Genomic DNA, 20,974 nt, shown 5'->3' on the forward strand with positions numbered 1-20,974 from the left:
AAAATGAAAGGAATAATTTAGATAATTTCTGAGGTTCCCTTCTAGCTCTGACACTTTAAGTCACCATGTAAATGTATAGAACTGCTCCATCTGGGAAACACATTACAAATTACAGATGCAAGGCAATGACTGAAGCATGGGTCATATTACTAAATCGAAAGCACAGAACATTTAGAAGCAATAGACCTCATAAAGGATCAAATTGCATATTCAAATCAGGGATAAAAATACCACTAAATATGCTAAAAATGACCAAGGTTAATATTAGAGTCCTTATGTCCTATGCAGGGAAGGAAATAAGAAGTGCTCAAGATTCATAAAAGAGTTTGAGTGGGAAGGAATCTCAGAAAACTTTGAGTCTATGTTTGAAAGGAATTCAAGGTATGACATACCTGACAAGTGATCATCTAGCCTACCCTTGAAGACCTTCAAGAGAATGAACCTACTACCTCATTAAACAGTCCATTGTTTTGGTGAATAGCTTCAGTTCTTAGAAAATTGTGGCGGAGTTGGTGGAGCTGGTGGTGATAATAATAATAGTTTTCCATACATAAAACCTAAATTTTCCCTCTGCAAATTATATCCATTGTTCCTAGTTCTGCCCACTAGGGGCAAGATCAATAAGAATTTCAAATTTTTAACTCAGGAAAATTGCCACATTCCAACTGCTCCATTTTGCAAATAAAAAATTGAGTCCCAGAAAATTTAACTGATTTAAGTTAGTCCTTGGCAAAGGTAGGCCATTTAATGAGTTCTACCTCCAAGCTCAGTGTACTTCTCTTGTACAGCCCTGGACAAACAATTTATTCAATCCCATTTCCTTGACTTGAAAAGGAGTTAAGAATGATTTAGAACACAAGGGTCTGAAACAATAAAAAGAACCTAAGACAGCCAGGAGCAAGAGAGGAAAAGATGAGTAATGCAACATAAAAACAAACTTTAACTAAATGAATTGATTGACAGTTAAGTTATGAGAATAATGTTGGAAGTACCTGATTTTAAGTAGTTCTTAAAGGTCTGCAGTCATTTACATAAATTATTTGATTGGATCTTCATAGTAACTCTGTGATATAGATAATACATATATTTTAGTTCCCATTTTTACAGGTAAAGAAACTAAGACCCAGAGAGGTAATTGGACCTTAAGGTCCACTGGATATGAATGATTTGCTTGGGTTCATACAAAGAGAAAATATCAAAGATGAGATGAAATTAAGCTTGCAAGCGATTATTTATTAAAAACCTATTATATGTCAGACTATTGTGAGCACATAGACAAAAGTAAATCAATACTTGCATTCAAGGAGCTTATATTCTAAGATGTTAACCTAAATCTTTCCTGACTCCGTGGTCAGCATTTTTGCCACTATACCACATTGCCCTTCTGACTATTCAGTTGTTGTCTAAATGTCTCTTTTGTTTTAACCACTATCGTAATCAGACTCTGTGTGTGATATAAGAAGAGGTAAAAGTGAATTTTTTAAAAAATATTTTGTCAGAATATCTTAAATTCTTGAGGCTAATTGTATGTCTAGCATCTCAATCCAAGTTGATGCTCTTCATATGTTGTTATAGTCAAAACAAAAAAAAAGAAAACAAATCCTGAAGCTGAGATGACAGATAAATGCCCTGTCCCTGGATCCACACAGGAACATCTTCCAACTCAAGATTATTTTTTATACTATACTAGGACAACTTTTGAAAAACCATCGTTACCCCCTAGATAATGATGATCAGAGGTGGAGCCACATGGAAATTATAAGTTGATATTTTAAACAGTAGTAGTATTAATGGTGGTAATTTGCTGTAGTAATAGTAATAGTAGGAACAGTAGTAGTAGTAGTTGCAGCAATAGCAGCAGCAGCAGCAGTAGTAATACTAACAGTTATGCTATGGAAACCTAAGATTTTCAAAAGACTTTGAAAATATGCCATTTTATCTTTACAACAACCCTGGGTGATAGAAGTTATTATACTGTTTTTGTAGATAACATAACTGAGGCAGATAGAGTTTAGGTAACTTTACTAGGGTCACATAAGTAGTAAGTATCTGAGGTGATTATTGAACTTTAGGTCCAGTGCTCTTTCAACTAAACAACATGATAAGTTCATTGTGGGACAAATCCTTGCAATCCTCAATTATCTATGTCCAAACAAAGCTCAAGCTGCCCAAATAGGTACTTTAGTGAAATGAAAATTAATATTGGAGTTTAAAGATCTGGGTTTAATCCCAGGGCAAATATTTCTTGGCTTTATCATCCAAAGTAAATTATTTTGTCTCTTTGACCCTAATTTCTCATGTTATTGAAATTCTAATATTGTATGACTATGGGCAAGTTCCTTATCTTTTAGAATCTAAGTTTTCTCATCAATAAAATAAAAAAGATTAGAGTAGATTCTCTCCAATAGACCTTCCATTCATAAATTTTATGCACTTGCATTTATATACATTAGCATGCAGCATCAGTGGATAAAACATTACAGTAAGGAAGATCTGACTTCAGTTCCTGCCCAACATTTACTAAATGTGAGATCCTGAAGTTACTTAACTTACTTCTCCCAGCCTCAGTTTCCTCAACTACAAAATGATGACAATAATGATCCCGCTTTCGTGTTGGAATGACTAAAGGATATACTTTTAAGATGTTTTACAAACCTGAAAATCCCATTTAAATGGTAGCTATCATTAAAATGAGACAAGATATACATGTTTCTGACATTGTAGAACTGTTGTAACATGCTTTACAAAATTAATAATGTGTGCCATTCATTTTTTCCTTCCTTTGCTTCATCTACTTTTATCTGTTCCATTCTCCTTCTCTAACTGAAACAAAGAACTGAGAAACTCCAGAAAAGAGCTGTGATGGGACTAGTCTAGCTACTGAGAGATCCCAGAGAAGACAGTGCAGGATGAGGAAGGAGAAATGTGGAACTAGCCAGAACCTAGGAAATGGAAGATCTCATTTAAAGCAGGTTAACTTATTTGTTGTTAAACCTTAGGGAAGCTGACCAAGGAAGAACAGCTGTGCACCCAAAGTTTTACAGGCAGCAGAAGCTCTTGACTGTCAACAAGTCTCAGGATGTATTTAGAAATCTCAAACTAGGCCCAACTATTAAAGATTAGCCCTTGGTGCTTGGAAAGAGAGCCTGGTTATTGCAAAAATAGTAGCAAAGATCAGTACTGTGAATGATAAAACAATAATTGATCTTGGTAGAATCAGTGTGGTTCTCACAGTTTAGTGTCCAGAAGTGATTTTGTGAGTGGTAGAAAATGAGTGAGTGGTAAAAACAGAAAAGTACATCAATAAATTTTTAAAAAAAATTCATAGGAGAAAACAAAAATTCAGGAGACATAAGTAGGGAGATTTTGTTCCTACATTCCTAAATTTACTATATGCTTTTATAAAGCAAACAATGTAATACATTCAAGTGTATATATATATATATATATATATATATATATATATATATATACATATATATATTATATTCCTTTTTTCTTTCTTTATACTTTTTATACATACAAACTATTTGTATAGAGTTCTATACTAAAACATATTTATTTAATAATTTAAACAATTTGACAATGAAAGCAAATGAGTATGGGCATGTGTAGGGATGATAAATGAGGTGGTAGGGTTAGGGGAGTGGACAATTTGGAGCTTTGTGCCTATGTCTAGGATAGAGAGAATGGTCCTTGATTTGACAGAACATAGAGGGTGAGAACTACATTTTATGGTGCCTGGTAAATCTTCCTTCTGCTATCTTAACTAAAACTAAGAGTACTGTAATATCTCTCTTTGTCTTTCTACAATGTGCTGGTTATTTATTCACCCCATGTACTGTTCTAACAGTATCACAATCTAGACAATATTTTCTGCCATCTAAACACTGATCTTAGGAGTGGCAGTTCTTAGAAATTAAGTTGATCATTTCTTTAAGAACAGTGATAACTATGATCTATGCCTAATAAGCAGATTTTACATGAAGTTTCCTCCAATCACATTTGTCACCAGAAAATTTGATCAGCACTTCTCTCCTACTCTGGTTCATGATTTTGCCCATTTAAGATCACAGACCAGTTATCTGAGCCCCAAAACTCTGAGTCCCAACAAATGTTGCTTGAGTTATGGAGGTGTTATACTTAGTTGTATTTTATTTTTTCCTTTAGTATAACCACTGACTTTCCACAAAGGAATTTATTTAGAATAGAAATAGTAGCATGATATCAAGAAGTGAATGATATCTTGACTTGCATACAAATTGGATTTAAGTGGGACACAGTTATATAATCACCAGCCCCACTCCCTTTTCCACAATTATAGTGGAAAGACAAAAGTGAAGTTAACTTGTGATGGCCTAGGATGACTTTTAACATCTTTGTTGTCTGACCAAGCTCTAAGCACTCCACAATGCCTGCTTCCACTGCTTCAGGTCTGTTGAAACAAGTTATTCTCATCTTCCCAGTCCTCCTTGGGGTGGAAGTCATCACATTTTGAGGTAGACATCTCCATAACTAACCAATGATTTGAGGTTCCTCCATTACCCTCAACCTAATTAGCCAAAGAGTTATGGCATATGTGCATGCTATAACTTCTTGGAGCCACAGATGATATCACAATGATAGCAGAAAGTGAAAAAGAATTAAGAAGTCTCATGTGAGAATGATAGAAAAAAAATTATAAAAGCTTCCTTGAAGCTTTACATTTAAAAAACACTAATAATAGGACATTCTGTCTCATTTTTTCCTGGAAAATAGAGGGAGAAGAAATGGAATCAGTGTTAGATTTTATATTCTGAGGTTCAAAAATCACTTGCAGACAGTGATTGTAGTCATGACATTTATATATATATTTGCTCCCTGGGAAGAAAAGTATTGCAAATCTGGACAGTGTATTAAAAAGCAGAAACATTATCTTCTGACAAATGTCCAAATAGTCAAAGGTATGACTTTTCCAGTTGTAATCTTTGGACAATAAGGAAAGTTGAATACCACATAGAAAATCTTTGAGTTCCTTGGACAGTAAGGGGATCCAAATATACCACTTCTTAAAAGATTAGCTCTTACTATTCATTGGATGGAAAAATATTAAAGCTAAACCTTAACTGTGTTTGTCACCTAATAAGAAAATGGGGCTCATTGGAAAAAACTTTGATATTGGGAAAGATTAAATGCAAAAGGAGAATGGGGACAGCTAGGTGGTACAATGGAGAGAGTACCAGTCCTGGAATCAAGACATCTAAGTTCAAATCTGTCCTCAAGGTGAAAGAGGATAACAATGAACATGAGCTTGGACAGAATTCAGGAGGAAATAGAGGGCAGAATGACTTGGTGTGCTATAGTCTATGGGATCACAGAAATTTGGAAATAACTGAATGACTGAATAACAATAATTATATATCAATGAATTGATTCATTTTAATTAACTTGAATAAGCATCTAATTGGTCTAGAGATAGTCTAGCCTATGGACTTGATGGAATTGGCAAAAATTAAGTCTTATGTGAGAAGCAAGATCTGAAGTAAAGCTCTCCAAAATGTTAAACAACAATTGAAAAACATTCTGGCTGAATAGTATAGGAGTGAATATAGTGGGATTTTAGTTATGTTTAGTGCATTACATAGCCTGTTTAAAAAGCACTGAGTTCATTAAGGGTAGATTCAATTTTGAAAGTTTCTTGAAAATTAATGATTTCATAGTTAATTTTGATGCAACTCAGAGTACAGAGCCCAAACTATCTGAATTTATGTTTTTCTAAATTTGCCTATAGGGTATTCATTTTTCTTATAAGTATCAAATTGAGAGGTGAATGAATGAGTGAATTAAACCATATTTATTTAGCCTTTGGACAATAAATAAACAATTATTAAATGGTTACTATGTGAATAACACTGGCAAAGAATGTCAATAATGTCAAAGAATACCAAGAAATGAAAACCATTGCCCAGGTTCTCTGAGAGATAATATTCTAATTTGAAAAACAATGTATAAATTACTATGTACATCCAAGACTTCAAGTAGATGGAAAGGAATCTCATAAGAATAACATGAACTAAAGAGGGAGATGAAGGGGTAGTTATTAGGAAAGACCTTCTACAGAAGTTGAGATTCAAGTGAATTTTGAAGACAACCACAGAAGTCAAGAGTGAGAGACAATCAATGATGGAGCAGCATATAAGAAAAAGCAAGAAAGCGTAGCAGGTTATATGGAATGGAGTAAAGTTTAAGAAGTTTGGAAAGGTGAGAATGAATTGGGTTATGAAACAAATTAAATGCCAAATATAGGAATTTATATTTTATCCTGAGAGTGATGAGAGTCATGTGTTTATTGAAGGGAATGAGATAAGTAGACTTGTACTTAAGAAAAATCACTTTTCATCTGAGTGAAGATAATTTGAAATGGGGAAAGACTTTAGGCAAAAAGATTTTATATGTGGAGTTACTATGATTTAAAAGTTGAGAATGAAACCTAGAATTATAGGACATAATTCTAATGTCCTAATTATGGTGTCCTCAATAGTATTTGGAAATCTAATGAGAGAAAATGGCTTGAGCAAAAGATTATGGGTTTTATTTTGAGCATTTTGAGTTTGAAATGTCAGTGGAACATCCAGTTCTCGATATGCAGACAATAGGTAGTGCGGTGTAACTGGAGCTCAGGAGAGAAGTTAGGGTTGAATATAGAAATTTGAGAATCATCTATATAAAGGTGATGACTGAATACAAGAGTTAATTAGATCACTAAAAGAGATAGTAGAAAAGGAAAATAGAGAGAGCCTTATGGGAAACCCAGAGTTAGCGATCATGTCATAGATTAAAATCTGGAAAAGTTCGCTCATAAAGATATGTTGAATAAGTAAAAGGTAAACAAGGATGAAAACTTAAAAAGGAGAGACAGAGAGATTGACCTGCAGGGTGAACAGAATAATGTGGAAGGATAATGTGGAAGTAGAACATTCTATTGCTGAGTGGGATTGTCACATCTAGAGGAATCAAATAGTAGAGTTCCCATGTTAACTAAATTATATGAACAGTCAATTAGCCCAAAAGATTTATGGAAAGCCAAGCAAGGGAAAGGTTATAGGAGGAAAATAGAGGAATGGACACTTTTTATAGCTTTAGGTACTACCATCTGCTGGACATCTAGAATGAGCTTTGCATAGCCTGGAATTGAGGGGAGCAGGGGTGAAAAATAGTCTTTCTTGATATAAGGAAAATTCACCAATGTCTGGCTTATAAGAAGATATTTGCTTCCAAGTGAAATAATATTAGCACTCGTATTTTAGTGTTCTTGCCAGATATAAAAAGGGAGATAATATGGAAAGAATGATATATATATATATATATTCAGAGTCAGAGGATCATGGTTCTTATGCCACCACTGTTACTTATAAGTTGTATGAGCCTAGTCATTATTTAATCTTTCAGGGCCCTAGTTTACTCATCTATAAAATGAGGTGATTGGATTAGAAGCATTCTAAGAACCCATGCAATCATAATTCTATGATCGCAATGCACTGTATCAGCAGAGTGCAGCTTTCTCATCTGTTGTTCTAAATAAGAAGGCCTATAATAGGTTCTGTGTGACTGGTATCATAAATGATTTAGATAAATGCTTAGGTATATGCATAGTGACCTGACTGCTGCCCCAGGTGCTCAGGGAGTTTCCACAAGGGAATATTAGTTTTAAACATATAGGCTGAAGCCACATAGAGTCAATGAGCTAATTCTCTAATTAAGAAAACACTTAGACTTGTCAGTAACCACCCAAGCCTTCTGTCCTAGGTTTGAGTTGCAGAACAAATAGTCTATGAGCCCACAAGGAGAACTCATCAATAGAACTGTTAAGGCCCTGGCACATTTTTTTTTGGTCAGGACAATGTGTGTATGAGAAATGGGTAATTTCATGTTAATGGTGTTTAAATAAAGCATTCATAGACTTAAATAAGGATATATTATTTGCAGAAAGAAATACCAAAATGTTTGTGAAACAGAAGTCTTTTTAGCCCAAAGGGACATATCATTTTCATATTTTATAATTGAAAGCATTTTGGCGATTTTATGTTTTTGCAGCAATCAGTTCACATTATGAGAACAGGACAGTATAATTATGGAAATTAAGTACAGATTTCAGCTGAATGAACTCATCAGATGGAATTACAGCCTTCCTAGATGGGGTGTCTGGCTTTATGTCAGCTGATTTGCATAAAGCATTTAGCTTAATGAGAAGTAAACAATAAGGCTGCAGCATGTACTCACCCAAGGAGGGCTGAGTTGACACATTAAAGACATGAGGTGGTTATGTTTAAAGACAAAAGACAGTCCTTGAGAGCAGGTTTTGAGTACAAAGGGAGATTTTACGCCATTCATCCTCAAGGAGGACCACTTTAAACTACCTGTAGTCAGGCGCCATGGAAGAATGTTCCAACTTTGCCTTCTTTCAACTGACTGAAAGCCAAATCAGATATGAATTTATTACTCTTTCCATTGGCTTATATGACTATATACACTTGGAACTGGAATGAAAGTAACTTGTGCCTTTTCTAATCTCTGATTATTTATCAACAAAATTATTTTACCCACAAGTCTTATTTTATGTATCCCTATGAAAATAGTGGTTGCCCAAAATTTTGATAGTGATAAGGAAATGATTAGGAAACAGCTGGGGACCTCTCCCCAAATCCTTGGGACACTGAGATCTCCTTCCAAGCTCCAGAGAACATTTTATATGTCAGAGGATGGGAGTGAAACTGGTATCTGACCTGCAAAGGATCTAGACAGACCAAAAAATGTGTGGGACAGAACATAAAACCACACATGGTCCAGCCTAGATGAGATAATCATTGTCAGAGCATCTGCTTTGTATCTCTTGGCTATCTACCAGTTGTCTCTCTTCTTTCCCCCATTCTTTGACCTCAGTATCTGATATTGCTCTTGAGATTTCCCAGACAATGTTTTAACTCTTCAGACTAAATATGATAATATTAACACCTGTTATTATACTCAGGGAGTTTTCAGACTTGTGCCATATTATCCATAGTGCTTAAATACTCATGTCTTAGAGTAGAGACCCTAATATGTCATAATCTCTACCTAGTACTTCTTAATTTAAGCATAACTCCAATGCATTGATAAGTCAAGTAGAAAAAAATTGGTGGATTTTGTTCATAACCATTCTATTTTTCGAAAGCTGTGTCCATAATTCAGCAAAACAGAAAATTTTGAAGGCTATAATCTATTTCAAATGTAAATTTGAAACACTGGAAATTTATCAAAGTTAAAATAAAGCAATAATCACCTTTGCTAAATAGAGAGAATTTATATATCCATATACTTTTTGCAAATGGCAAAACTAATCATCAATAATCTTTTATTAAATGCTTCCTATATACTAGGTAATGTGCTAGGTCCTAAGGATTCAAAAAAATTAAGAAAACTCTGCTCTTAAGCTGCTTACATTAATGTTAAGGGGACAATATGTATACATTTTAGTAAATATAGCAAATATGAATAAGTCACTTTACAGAACACTAGCATTTGGGAGGGGATCAAGTTGAGTACTCATATAAAAATAATACTTGAATTAACTTCAAATGAACTTGGTAATTTTAAGTGGCAGAGATAAGGAACATCCAATGCAGTCATGGAGAAAGGAGGTCTTTGTAAAACTGAGAGTCAATTTGGCTGAACCACAGAATGAATTAAGGGAGGAAATACATCATATGCTTGGAAAGATACTTTGCATCCAATTAGTAAAGGGCTTGAACTTACAAAGAACTCTCTGCTTCCAGAGAAACCAGACATAACAGGAAACTTCAAGAGCTTTTTGAGCAGTGGAAGAACATAATCAGTCCTTTGCTTTAGTAATATTACTCTACTAGTTGAGTGTTAGATAAAGGAACACATCTCATAATGGGGAAGAAATATGGGGTTCGGGGAGGCAGTGGATAGAGCACCAGCTGTGGATTCAGGAGTACCTTGGTTCAAATCTGACCTCACACTTAATAATTACCTAGCTGTATAGACTTGGGCAAGCCACTTAATCCCATTTGCCTTGCAAAAACCTAAAAAAAAAAAGAAAGAAAGATGGGGATCATCTTGATAATATGTGACAAGGGCTAGGGATATAATCAGAAGTAATGTAATTAGGGCCTCAGACAATAATTACCTAGCTGTGTGGCCTTGGACGAGCCACTTAACCCCATTGCCTTGCAAAAAAAAAGTAATGTAATTAGTTGGTCCAATAAATGTGTCTCAAAATGATTTCCATAACACATAGTTCTGATTCTATGATCTTCCAAAAACTACTTCTTTTAGGGATCCATTTAGACAAATTTTCTTGTTTTTATTCTCAAAATTCTTACTTAATTGAATGAGTAGTTAGAAACAGATTCTCACTAAATGAAAGATGTATTCTCCCCTTTCCAAGTGGATGGAACAATTGCTTAGAATTAAATGAGTTTTTAAAATCTTTGTTTTGACCTACATTGATAATAATGAAGGATACTTGACCTTGAGCATTGTAAACTGAACAATGACTAAAATACTATGTCATATTGCAATGAAATATTGTATAGATTAGCAGTACATTACCAATAGCTATTTTCACTATAAAAATAAATCTAAATCTGCTCTAGGCCTAGAGTCAGGATTTCAATTTCAGTTTCAAATGCTTTTAAGCTGTGTGATTTTTGACATAGGTACTTAAACTCTGCTTGCCTCAGTTTTCTTAACAATAAAATAGGAATAATAACAGTATGTACCCTTTAGAATTATGTTAGGATTAAATGAGATAATATTTGTAGACTGTTTAGCACAGTGGCCAAGACACAACAGATACCACACAAATGCCTTTTCCCTTAATTGATACAGATTGCAATGATAGAAAAATGATTAAGAAGAGGGAGCGAGAAATTGGAATCAATGCTTTCAACCAGAACCAAGGTGGGTGGTGAGGGAGGGAAGAAGAGAAGGAAATAATTTTGAAATGGACTTCTATTTTCTTCTAAAAATAAAAAAAGAGAAGGAATCAAAGGATCATTGACCTGGACCTGGAAACAACTGAAGATATCATCCCATCTAGAACTCGAACTTTTTTTTTTTCATATACTGTCTTCTTATTTTGTGGACAAAGTATTTAAGTTTCAGTATTCAAATAGATACCTTGAATTAATTTAAGTATGGACTGATTTGATCTCCTTGCTGTCCAAAGGACTCTGAAAAGTCTTCTCTAGCACCACAAGTCAAAACTATTGATTGTGCAGTGATCAACTTTCCCTTTAGTCCAACTATCTCAGCTACACATAACTCCTGGGCAAAAAAAAAGATAGCTTTGACTACACAGACTTTTTTTGGCAAGGTAATGTCTCAACTTTGTAATATGCTGTCCAGTTTGCCATAGATTTCCTTAAAAAGAGCAAGTATCTTTAAATTTCAGGACTGCAATCACTATCCAAAGTGTTCTTTAAGCCCAAGAATATAAAATCTTTCACTGCTTCCATTTCTTGCTTCCATTTCTCCTCCTCCTGTTTACCAGGAAATGATGGGACCAGTTGTGATGATATTAGTTGTTTTTCATTGTTTGTTAATCTTCAAGCCAGCTTTTATACCCAACTTTTTCACCCTCATGAAGAGGTTTCTTAACAATTCTTTACTTTCTGTCATCAGGGTGATACTAACTTCATATCTGAGATTACCCATTTTTGATTCACCCAATTTGTACCAGTTTATTCTGCAAAGGGGAAGCTAGGTGGTGCAATGGGTCTCTACCAGCCCTGGAGTCAGGAGAAACTGAGTTCAGGTCCAGTCTCAGACACTTAATAATTGCCTAGCTATGTGACCTTGGAAAAGTCACTTTTTAGCATTATTTCTCAAGGTTCACTAGACAAAATTCACTGCAAATTCTCTAGAATGTCTGATTCTCTATAAGAAAATATACCACTGTAATTAATGATGATGTTACAATCATTCTTGTATAGCTCTTCTGCATATTCTTGTCATGTCTTAATCTATTCTGCTGTTATCTCTACCATTTTTGTCTTTTATCATGCCCATTTTATCAAAATGTTCCTTTAGTATGTCAGTTTTTCTTGAAGTTATCTGATCTTTGTTATTCTCTTGTTTTCTTCTATTTCTTTGCATCTCCTATAAGAAAACTTTATCTCTCTTTTCTATTCTCTAAAATTTTGCTTTCAATTGGGTATTTTTCTTTCTCCTTTTTCTTTTACCTTTCTTCTTTCATAAACTATTTCTAAAGACTCATCAAGGAGCCATTTTGCTTTCTTGCTGTTCTTTTACTTTGGAATTATTTTTTGCTACTCATTCTGATACGGTATTGCAAACTTCTGTTCATAGTTTCTCAGTCACTCTATTTACCAGAACTAATTTCTTAAATCTATTCATCACTTCAACTTCATATTCCTAAAGGATGTTATTTGGATCACATCTATATAGTCTGATGGTTCCATACTTTCTTCAATTTACACATGAATCTTGCAAAAAGAAGCTGATGGCCTGAACCACAGTCAGTTCCAGAACTTGTTTTAACTGGCTGCATAGAACTTTTCCAAATTTGGTTGCAAAATATATAATCAGTCAAAACCATATTGATCATATGTTAATTTGATGTGTGTAGAGATACCACTAGGATTGTTGAAAAATAATATTTGCTATGACTAATAAGTTATCTTGACAAAACTCTATTAATCTCTGGTCTGATTCACTTTATAGTCCATGGTCAAACTTGCAAATTATTTCAATTATCTTTTGATTTCCAACTTCAGCATTCCAATTTCCTGTGATGAATATGACATCTTATATGGTGCTATTTTATAAGATGTAAGTTTTCATAGAACTGATCAACTTTGGTCTCCTTGACCTCATAGATTTGCAACACTGTGATTTTGAATGATTTGCCTTGGATTTGAACAGATAATCTGGGATTATACCCCATTACTACTTTTCTAATTCTTTTATTAACTATGACTTTAATAAATGTTTACTATATGTTGACTTATTAAGTCAATAAATATTTAATGATTTATTTTAAAAATGTGATTTAATGAAGGAGAAAAACAAAAAAAAATTATGACCAAGAATGTGAAAGAATTTAACTATTTCATAAATTGGAGTAGAGTAGAAAAAAGAAAATATTTGAGAATAATTTTCTCTTATCCCCCCTCCCAAATTGCTCATATTTACACAGTAATGCACTTGACATCAATCGGAAATGTTCCTGGCACAATCACCCATAATATTTCCTGCCAGATAATTGGACTTGGGCAGGGGAAGCAAACATCTATTTCTCTTTGAAGGAATATAAATTGTCTTGGTGTTCTCATTGTGTTTAGATATTAAGAGATATTTATTGGTATTCTTGGATTTTGTACCACTACCACCACTCTTTTTTAAAAAAAGTGATTTGTCAAAAATATATTGAGGTAATCTTCACTCCTATGATGAAATATCAATAAAACATCAAAGAACCCATTTCTAATAGAATACTTACAACAGAGTAGTAATTGATTAATAGTGCTAGGGGCTTATCACTGTTCTTACCAAAGGACAGTGTTAATTGAGGCTTATAAAGCATAATTTCATTTCCATTGATAGTGACCTTTCTAATAAAATCTAGCTCCAGCTTAGTGATTTGAAGAAAAATGTCAAAAAATAAATTGTAGATGAGGTAAGAGCTTATATTAGAAATAGAAACTATTTTATTATCTTTTTAAAATTGTATTTCAGTATGGAAACTAGCAGAATTTACTTTTATCTATTTTGTGAAGAGACTTCAGTTGATGAAGATATTGAATTTTATGTAAACTGTCTATAAAGTTCTTAACATTTCTCTATCAGCCATCAGCCTGAGTTAAAAAAAAAATACTGGGGGAGGGACAAGGGAAGGGAAGAATACTTGGAAATGCAATTTTAGACTTTGTTATTAATTTAACTATTAACCTAAAGGGAAGTTTCTTTTACAAAGACCAACCAGCAAATGTATTAATAGTGTAAGTAAAACATATAAATATTGATATTACTAAAAAGGAAACCAGAAGATAAAAAAAAAAAACAAAGACTGCCACACCAGTTTTAATATGGGAGCTTTACCCTGACTCCCTTCTGTGTCTCAAATGCTATCTCTTCTCACCTCTGCTTCTTAAAGCCCCTAGTTTCCATCAAGACTCAGTTCAATACACTCTACATCAAGATAACTTTAAAATGGGTACATGATTTAGATATAAAAGGTGATACCACAAGTTACCTAGTAGGGCAAGTAATAGTTTAATCTGTCAGATCTATGGAAAAGGGAAGAGTTTATGATCAAACAACAAATAGAGAACATTATAAAATGTAAAATGAATAATTTTAATTACCTTTAAAAAATTTTTACACAAATAAAGCCAATGTAACCAAAATTAGAAAAAACACAAAAAGCAGGAAACAATCATCACAGTATTTCTGATACAGGACTCATTTCCAAAATATATAGTGAACTGAATCAAATTTGTAAGAATACAAATCATACTCCAATTCTAAACTATCAAAGGAAATGAACAGACAGGTATCAGACAAAGAAATTAAAGGTTTCTAAAGTCATATGAAAAAATGCTCTAAATCATTATTGATTAGGGAAAATTCAAATCAAAACAACTCTGAAGTAACACCTCGTACCCTTCACTTTGACCAAAGTGATAAAAAAGGAAAAGGATCAATAATGGAGAAGATGTGAAAACACTAATGCACTGTTGGTAGAGTTGCAGACCGAACCAAATGATCCAATTGATCGAACCATTCTGAAAATAAATTTGGAACTATCCCCAAAGGTCTATAAAACTTTGTGTTCCCTTTGATCCAGTAATAATGCTACTAGATCTATTTCCCAAAGAGATTATAAAAAAGGGGGGAAAGACCTACATGTACAAAAATATTTATAGCAGCTCTTTTTTGTAGTGGCAAAGAATTGCAAAATGAAGGGATAGCCATCAAATGGGAAAGGGCTGAAAAAGTTATGGTATATGAGTGGCAGCTAGGTGACACATAGAGCACTGACTGTGGAGTCAGGAGTAGCTGAGTTCATATCCATCCTCAGACACTTAATAATTACCTAGCTGTGTGGCCTTGGGCAAGCTACTTAACCCCATTGCCTTGCAAATAACTAAAAATAGTTATGGTATATGAATGTGATAGAGTTCTATGTTCTCTAAGAAATACAGAACATGCAGATTTCAAAAAAAGGCTGGAAAGACTTGTATGAATTGATTCTAGGTGAAGTGAGCAAAACCAGATGAGCATTGTATACATTAATAACAACATTGTATGATATTCAACTATAATGAATTTAGCTTCTCTAAAATGCTTCAGTGATCAAGGACAATTCTAAAAATTTGTGATAATAAATGCCATCTGTATTTAAAGAAAAAATATGGAATCTGAACAGATCAAAACATACTATTTTCACTTTTTAAAACTTATTATATCATTTTTCTTTATTTTTATTCTTTCACAACATGACTAATATGGAAATATGTTAAACATGATTCCTTGTACGAATACATGTTTAATTTATATCAGATTATTTGTTGTCATGGGGATTAGGGAAGAAAGAGAGGGAGGTTGAAGGATGTGGAAAACAAAAGAATTCAAAAAGATGAAAGTTGAAAACCATGTTGCCTATGATTGAAAAAATAAAATAACTTTAAAAAAGAATCAGTTCAAATTCAACCTTCTATAGAAGTTGTTTGTCTAGCTACTAGTGCCTTCTCCTCTAAAGTTATCTTACTTCTACTCTATATGTATTTTGTATATCATTCCTTGTATATAATTTTCTATCCTTTATTAGTAAGGGAGTAAGTTACATCTCTTATAATGTAAATTCCCAAAAGGGTAGGACTGTTTTTGCTTTTATCTTTATATCATCAAAATTTAGCATGACACCTTTTACATTAGTAAGATATTAATAAATGCTTACTGAGTGATAAGTAGAGTTGGTTTCCTCATGAACCAGAGGGCAACAATTATTATTTCATTGGTTGGTTAGTTCACTTTATTGTCTTAATGACAAGTATATATTAAAGGTCAAGTCATTCATTTCCCTCATTTTATGTATAAGAAAACCAAGACTGACAGAACTGAAATGACTTGACCAGGATGTCACAGAGCATCAGAGGCAAGGTTGAATTGAGTCTTCTGATTCCAGAGCTAATGTTCTTTGCACCATATGGCATGGTCTCTCTAAACTAAATAAACTAAATGACTTTAGTGCAGGTGAACATTAAGAGGATAATGAAATGTATACTATAAAAATTTTTAGGATTAATAAATTAAATTGACCAAAAGTCTCCCACCTATATAATAGTAAGTTCATTCTTCCAACAGAGTGTCAGATGGGGCTATATATACATTGAATAGCCAATAACTATAAAAATTAAGGTAGATAATAACTTCCTAGAAAGAAAAAGCCACTTCCTGATATGGGAATCTTTTATGGGATGTTTTAAAAGTTATTGCTGTGCTAAAGAGAACATAAGCAGAATTCCCATCTTTCACCTATGTAGAGAAGATAATCAAATTGTCCCATTTCTTTGTCCTGCACCAAAATGAAAGTATACATCACCTTAATTTTAATTTATATTGATCAATACCAATATGAACATGTAAATATTGCATAATTTACAAGAATATATAAAGTTGCCTTGGCCACTGGATTTATATTCATTTGATTTCCCTAATGAGAAGGCATCTTCCCAGATCTGGTAGCAAAATACATGAATCGTCAAAGGAACATAATTTAGTTACTTTTGTACTTTATAGGTCTCTACTTTAAGCAATGTTAGCTTCCTTCTCTTCCTTGAAAATATACAAATAATTATATTATTTGCTTGAAGTCTTCTATTCCTTAGTATATATTTCTTTTTTCTTTGTTTTTTGTTTTTACAAAATGAAGAGATTAAGTGACTGACCCAAGGTCACCCAGCTAGGCATTGAGTGTTTGAGACCAGATTTGAACTCAGGACCTCCTAACTCCAGGGCTGGTACTCTAGGCACTGCACCACCTAGCTGCCTCTCATTAGTATACTTCTTGCAGTTACATCATATATATAATCAAAGCTCACAACTGACTTAAGAGTCAATCATTTGGGCCATAATTTTGCCCTGCAATACAGAGTAAAATCATAAAAAAAGTTTCTACATGCAGTGAGATTATCAATTATCCTAGATGGCAGATTAACAGCAGTTCCAATACGAATTATTCAAATAATCTATGAATACTCCCTCAAAAAGGGGAAATGATGAATGAATCATGTTGATTGCCACCATCCCCTACAGAAGTTTGAAAAAATTGTATTCTCAAACACAAAAGTTTCTGTGTCAGCCAGAAAACACTCATTTCATTGGTCAAGAAGAAAAAATGTCAGCAAAGCAAAATGTCAATTTAAAATAAAAGTTTACAATGGCAAGTGTTCAGAGATTTAAATCCATATCAGCACATGAAACAGTGACATGAGTAATGGAGTTGAGCAAAGAATTGCAGAAAGCTTGACGTAAGACCCAACTAAGACATTTTAGCTAAGAACATATATGGATGAAACTGTAAATCTAACAATAAATAGTTCAAAAAGGAATCAAACTATAAATTGTCAAAAAGTGAAACAAATCTACCAACATTTTTGAAGTAGCCTATTTTATATCCTCTATGGCTGTAGAATTCCAGTATTTAGACTCCAATAGTTTTGTTTCCAATGTGCAATATAAGACTGTTCATATAGTAACAAACACAGTATAAATAAAATCAACTATAAAAGACTTTAGGAATTCAAATCAATGCAATGGACAACCATGACTCTAGAGAAACTTCATAGCCTTTTCTTGGCAAAGAAATGCAGAATGAGACATAGTTCGAGGCATGTCAAATGTATGCATGTGATTGCTTAGCTATCCATTATTTGTTATAAGGTTGTCTCTTTTTTGCAATTTTGTGAAGTGGTCGAAGGGAAGATAAGATAAGCTAGTAAAGACATTACAGAATGAAAAAAAGGAAGAAATACATAGAGGAACAGAGAAATAAGGAAATAAGGAAGGTAAGAAAGATAGAAGGAAGGAAGGAAGAGAAGGAGTTCTTTGTCTTTGAAAAGACAAACAGAAAAAAATGAAAGTCTGGAAAGAATTACTGTATCAACTGAATAAAAAAAAACAAGAATTTGAAAAATTCTGTCAGACAAAACAAAAGTTCATACTGTATCGAGATAAACCAGAGAATAAGATTTATAGTTTAAATATAGAAATGATCTCGCAAGAGGGGCAGAAACAAGATGGTGGAATGAAGGTAGGAAATCCCAGGAGCTCTCTGCCAGATCACTCCAAATACATAACCAAATTCAAGTGTAGCAGAACTCAAAGAAAGCATGAATGAAACAATTTTCCAGCCCAAGGTAACCTGGAAGCTTAGTGGTAAAGGTCTGTTAGGACCAGGCTTGGAAAAGGCCACAGCGTAGCCTGAGCCACATTGGCTGCACCAGAGCAAACCAGATCCAGCCATCCAAGAACAACCCACTGGGCACCTGAGTCCCTGGAAACAGGGACAGTTTCCAGACTGCTCAGACCAGGGATTGCCAAGGACAGCTTTGAAGGTCAATAAGAAAACTCTAGTACACCAGAGTGAGCACATGGCCTAGTCCAGTACAGACCTCTGTGCAGATCTGGCCCAGAAACCAGGAGCAGGCCTGTTGAGCCATCAGGCAGGGAGCCAACCTGTAGCTGCTTTTAGAGTACTCATCCCACAGATGATAAGGGGTGAGGTGAGATTGCAGAGGTCTATTTGCTATCACTGAGGCAGAACTCTGTTACTTTGCCCATACCCAGATCCAGGTCTCAGTCTGGTCTCCACTTCCAGAAGAGACCCTCCTCATAGATCCAGAGTAGAGGAAAGTGTTTGTGATTATCCATAGACCAGAACAAAGACCAGGAGAGCCTCTCATAAGACCTTGGAGGAACTGAGGCCACTGGAGGGTGTGCCTGAAAACAGCTGCAAAAACCCTCAAAAGTCAGAGACAGGACATCCTCCAAGCTGGAAGCAGAGCCCCACCTTAACAAAGAGTTAAGATCAAGTCACAGACTGGTGAAATGAGCAAACAACAGAAGAAAAAATCAACCATAGACAATTACTTTTGTCTTATGGAGGATCAAAATACACACTCAGAAGATAAAAAAGTCAAACTTCTATAACCAAAATCTTCCAGAAAAATGTAAATTTGGGGGCACAATAAATAGAGCACCAACCCTGAATTCAGGAGGACCTGAATTCAAATCCGGCCTCAGACACTTAATAATTACCTAGCCACTTAATCCTATTGCGTAGCAAAAAAAAAAAAAAAAAAAAAAAAAAAGCAAAATATAATATAAATTAGTCTCAGTCTATGGAGAGTTCAAAACAGATTTTGAAAATCAAGTAAGGAAGGTAGAGGAAAATTTGGGAAGAGAATTGAGAGCAAATAAGGGAAAATCATGAAAACTAAGTCAGCATCTTACTGAAGAAAATAATAATCTTAAAATCCATTTTAGGTCAAATGGAAAAAACAGTTCAAAAGTCCATTCAGAAGAATGCCTTAAAAAAGCAATTATCTGGCGCCTCTGGCGGCAGCCCCGGACTAGGCCGGCCGTCCCCGGACCGTGGCCCAAGGCTCTGGCTCACGCCCTTCCGCGCAGGAGGAGCTGGGCCCGAGCCCGGCCACGAAGGCGGTGGAGCGGGGCTAGCGTCCGCCCCAGCCTGGGCCCCCGGAGCCGGCATGGGCAACACCACGAGCGAGAGGGCACCTGGGGAGTGGCACGGCTCCAAGTCCCACGGTGGTGATGGTGCCGGCAGGCACCCGCACGGCCAAGAGCACCCGCACAAGGTCATGGTGGGCAGCACAGACGACCCCAGCGTCTTCAGTGTGCCCGACTCCAGGCTCTTTGGGGAAAAACAGTTTATGTCCTGGCAACAAGATTTGGAGGATTCGGTTAAGCCCCTGCAGCAGGCTCATCCCACAGTCATCCGATGGTCTGAGGGTGGCAAGGAAGTCTTCATCTCTGGATCCTTCAACAACTGGAGCGCCAAAATCCCACTAATTAAAAGCCACAATGATTTTGTTGCCATTTTGGACCTTCCTGAAGGTGAACACCAATACAAGTCTTTTGAGGATGGCTAGTGGGTCCATGATCCATCAGAGCCTGTTGTTACCAGCCAGCTTGGCACCATTAACAACTTGATACATGTCAAAAAATCTGATTTTGAGGTGTTTGATGCTTTGAAGTTAGATTCCATGGAGAGTTCAGAGACTTTAGGTCGAGACCTTTCCAGTTCTCCACCAGGACTTTATGGCCAAGAAATGTACGTCTTTCGATCTGAGGAATGCTTCAAATCTCCACCCATTCTCCCTCCTCACCTTCTCCAGGTTATTCTTAACAAGGACACTAATATCTCTTGTGACCCGGCCCTTCTCCCTGAACCAAACCATGCCATGCTCAACCACCTGTATGCATTGTCCATTAAGGATAGTGTGATGGTTCTCAGTGCTACTCATCGCTACAAAAAGAAGTATGTCACAACTCTGCTGTACAAGCCCATCTGAACGGACTCCCACTCTGCTATCCTGGAAGTGGGAGAAATGACCCCTTTGCATTTCTGGACTGAATCCCAGACTTTGCTTAGGATTGAGAACTGAGCTTGGAGGCCAGTTGATATGTTTTTGAGTCTCCTCTTTTATAGGTTATTCTGCTCCTTTGTCAGACTGCAGAAGAATCTGTGGGTTTGTGGATGTGTGTGTGTGTGTGTGTGTGTGTGTGTGTGTGTGTGTGTGTAAAAAGAGTGGATTTGTGCATATGTATTTCATACATAAAGCATCTTAATGTATTGGAAACCCAGCCACTGTCAAATCTCTTTCTATGGGATGCTGTAGGGTGCTTTCTAGAGGCCTAGGGGAGCAGAAGTGTGAACATC

The 20,974-nt window shown here is 35.1% G+C and overlaps 1 pseudogene; it reads left to right on the forward strand.

The window, feature by feature from the left end:
- The first annotated feature begins 19,781 nt into the window (after window positions 1-19,781).
- Window positions 19,782-20,669, forward strand: LOC141515362 (5'-AMP-activated protein kinase subunit beta-2 pseudogene; annotated as a pseudogene).
- Window positions 20,670-20,974: the final 305 nt, after the last annotated feature.

This window comes from Macrotis lagotis, chromosome 1 (assembly GCF_037893015.1).
Source record: "Macrotis lagotis isolate mMagLag1 chromosome 1, bilby.v1.9.chrom.fasta, whole genome shotgun sequence".
Classification (NCBI taxonomy): Eukaryota; Metazoa; Chordata; class Mammalia; order Peramelemorphia; family Peramelidae; genus Macrotis; species Macrotis lagotis.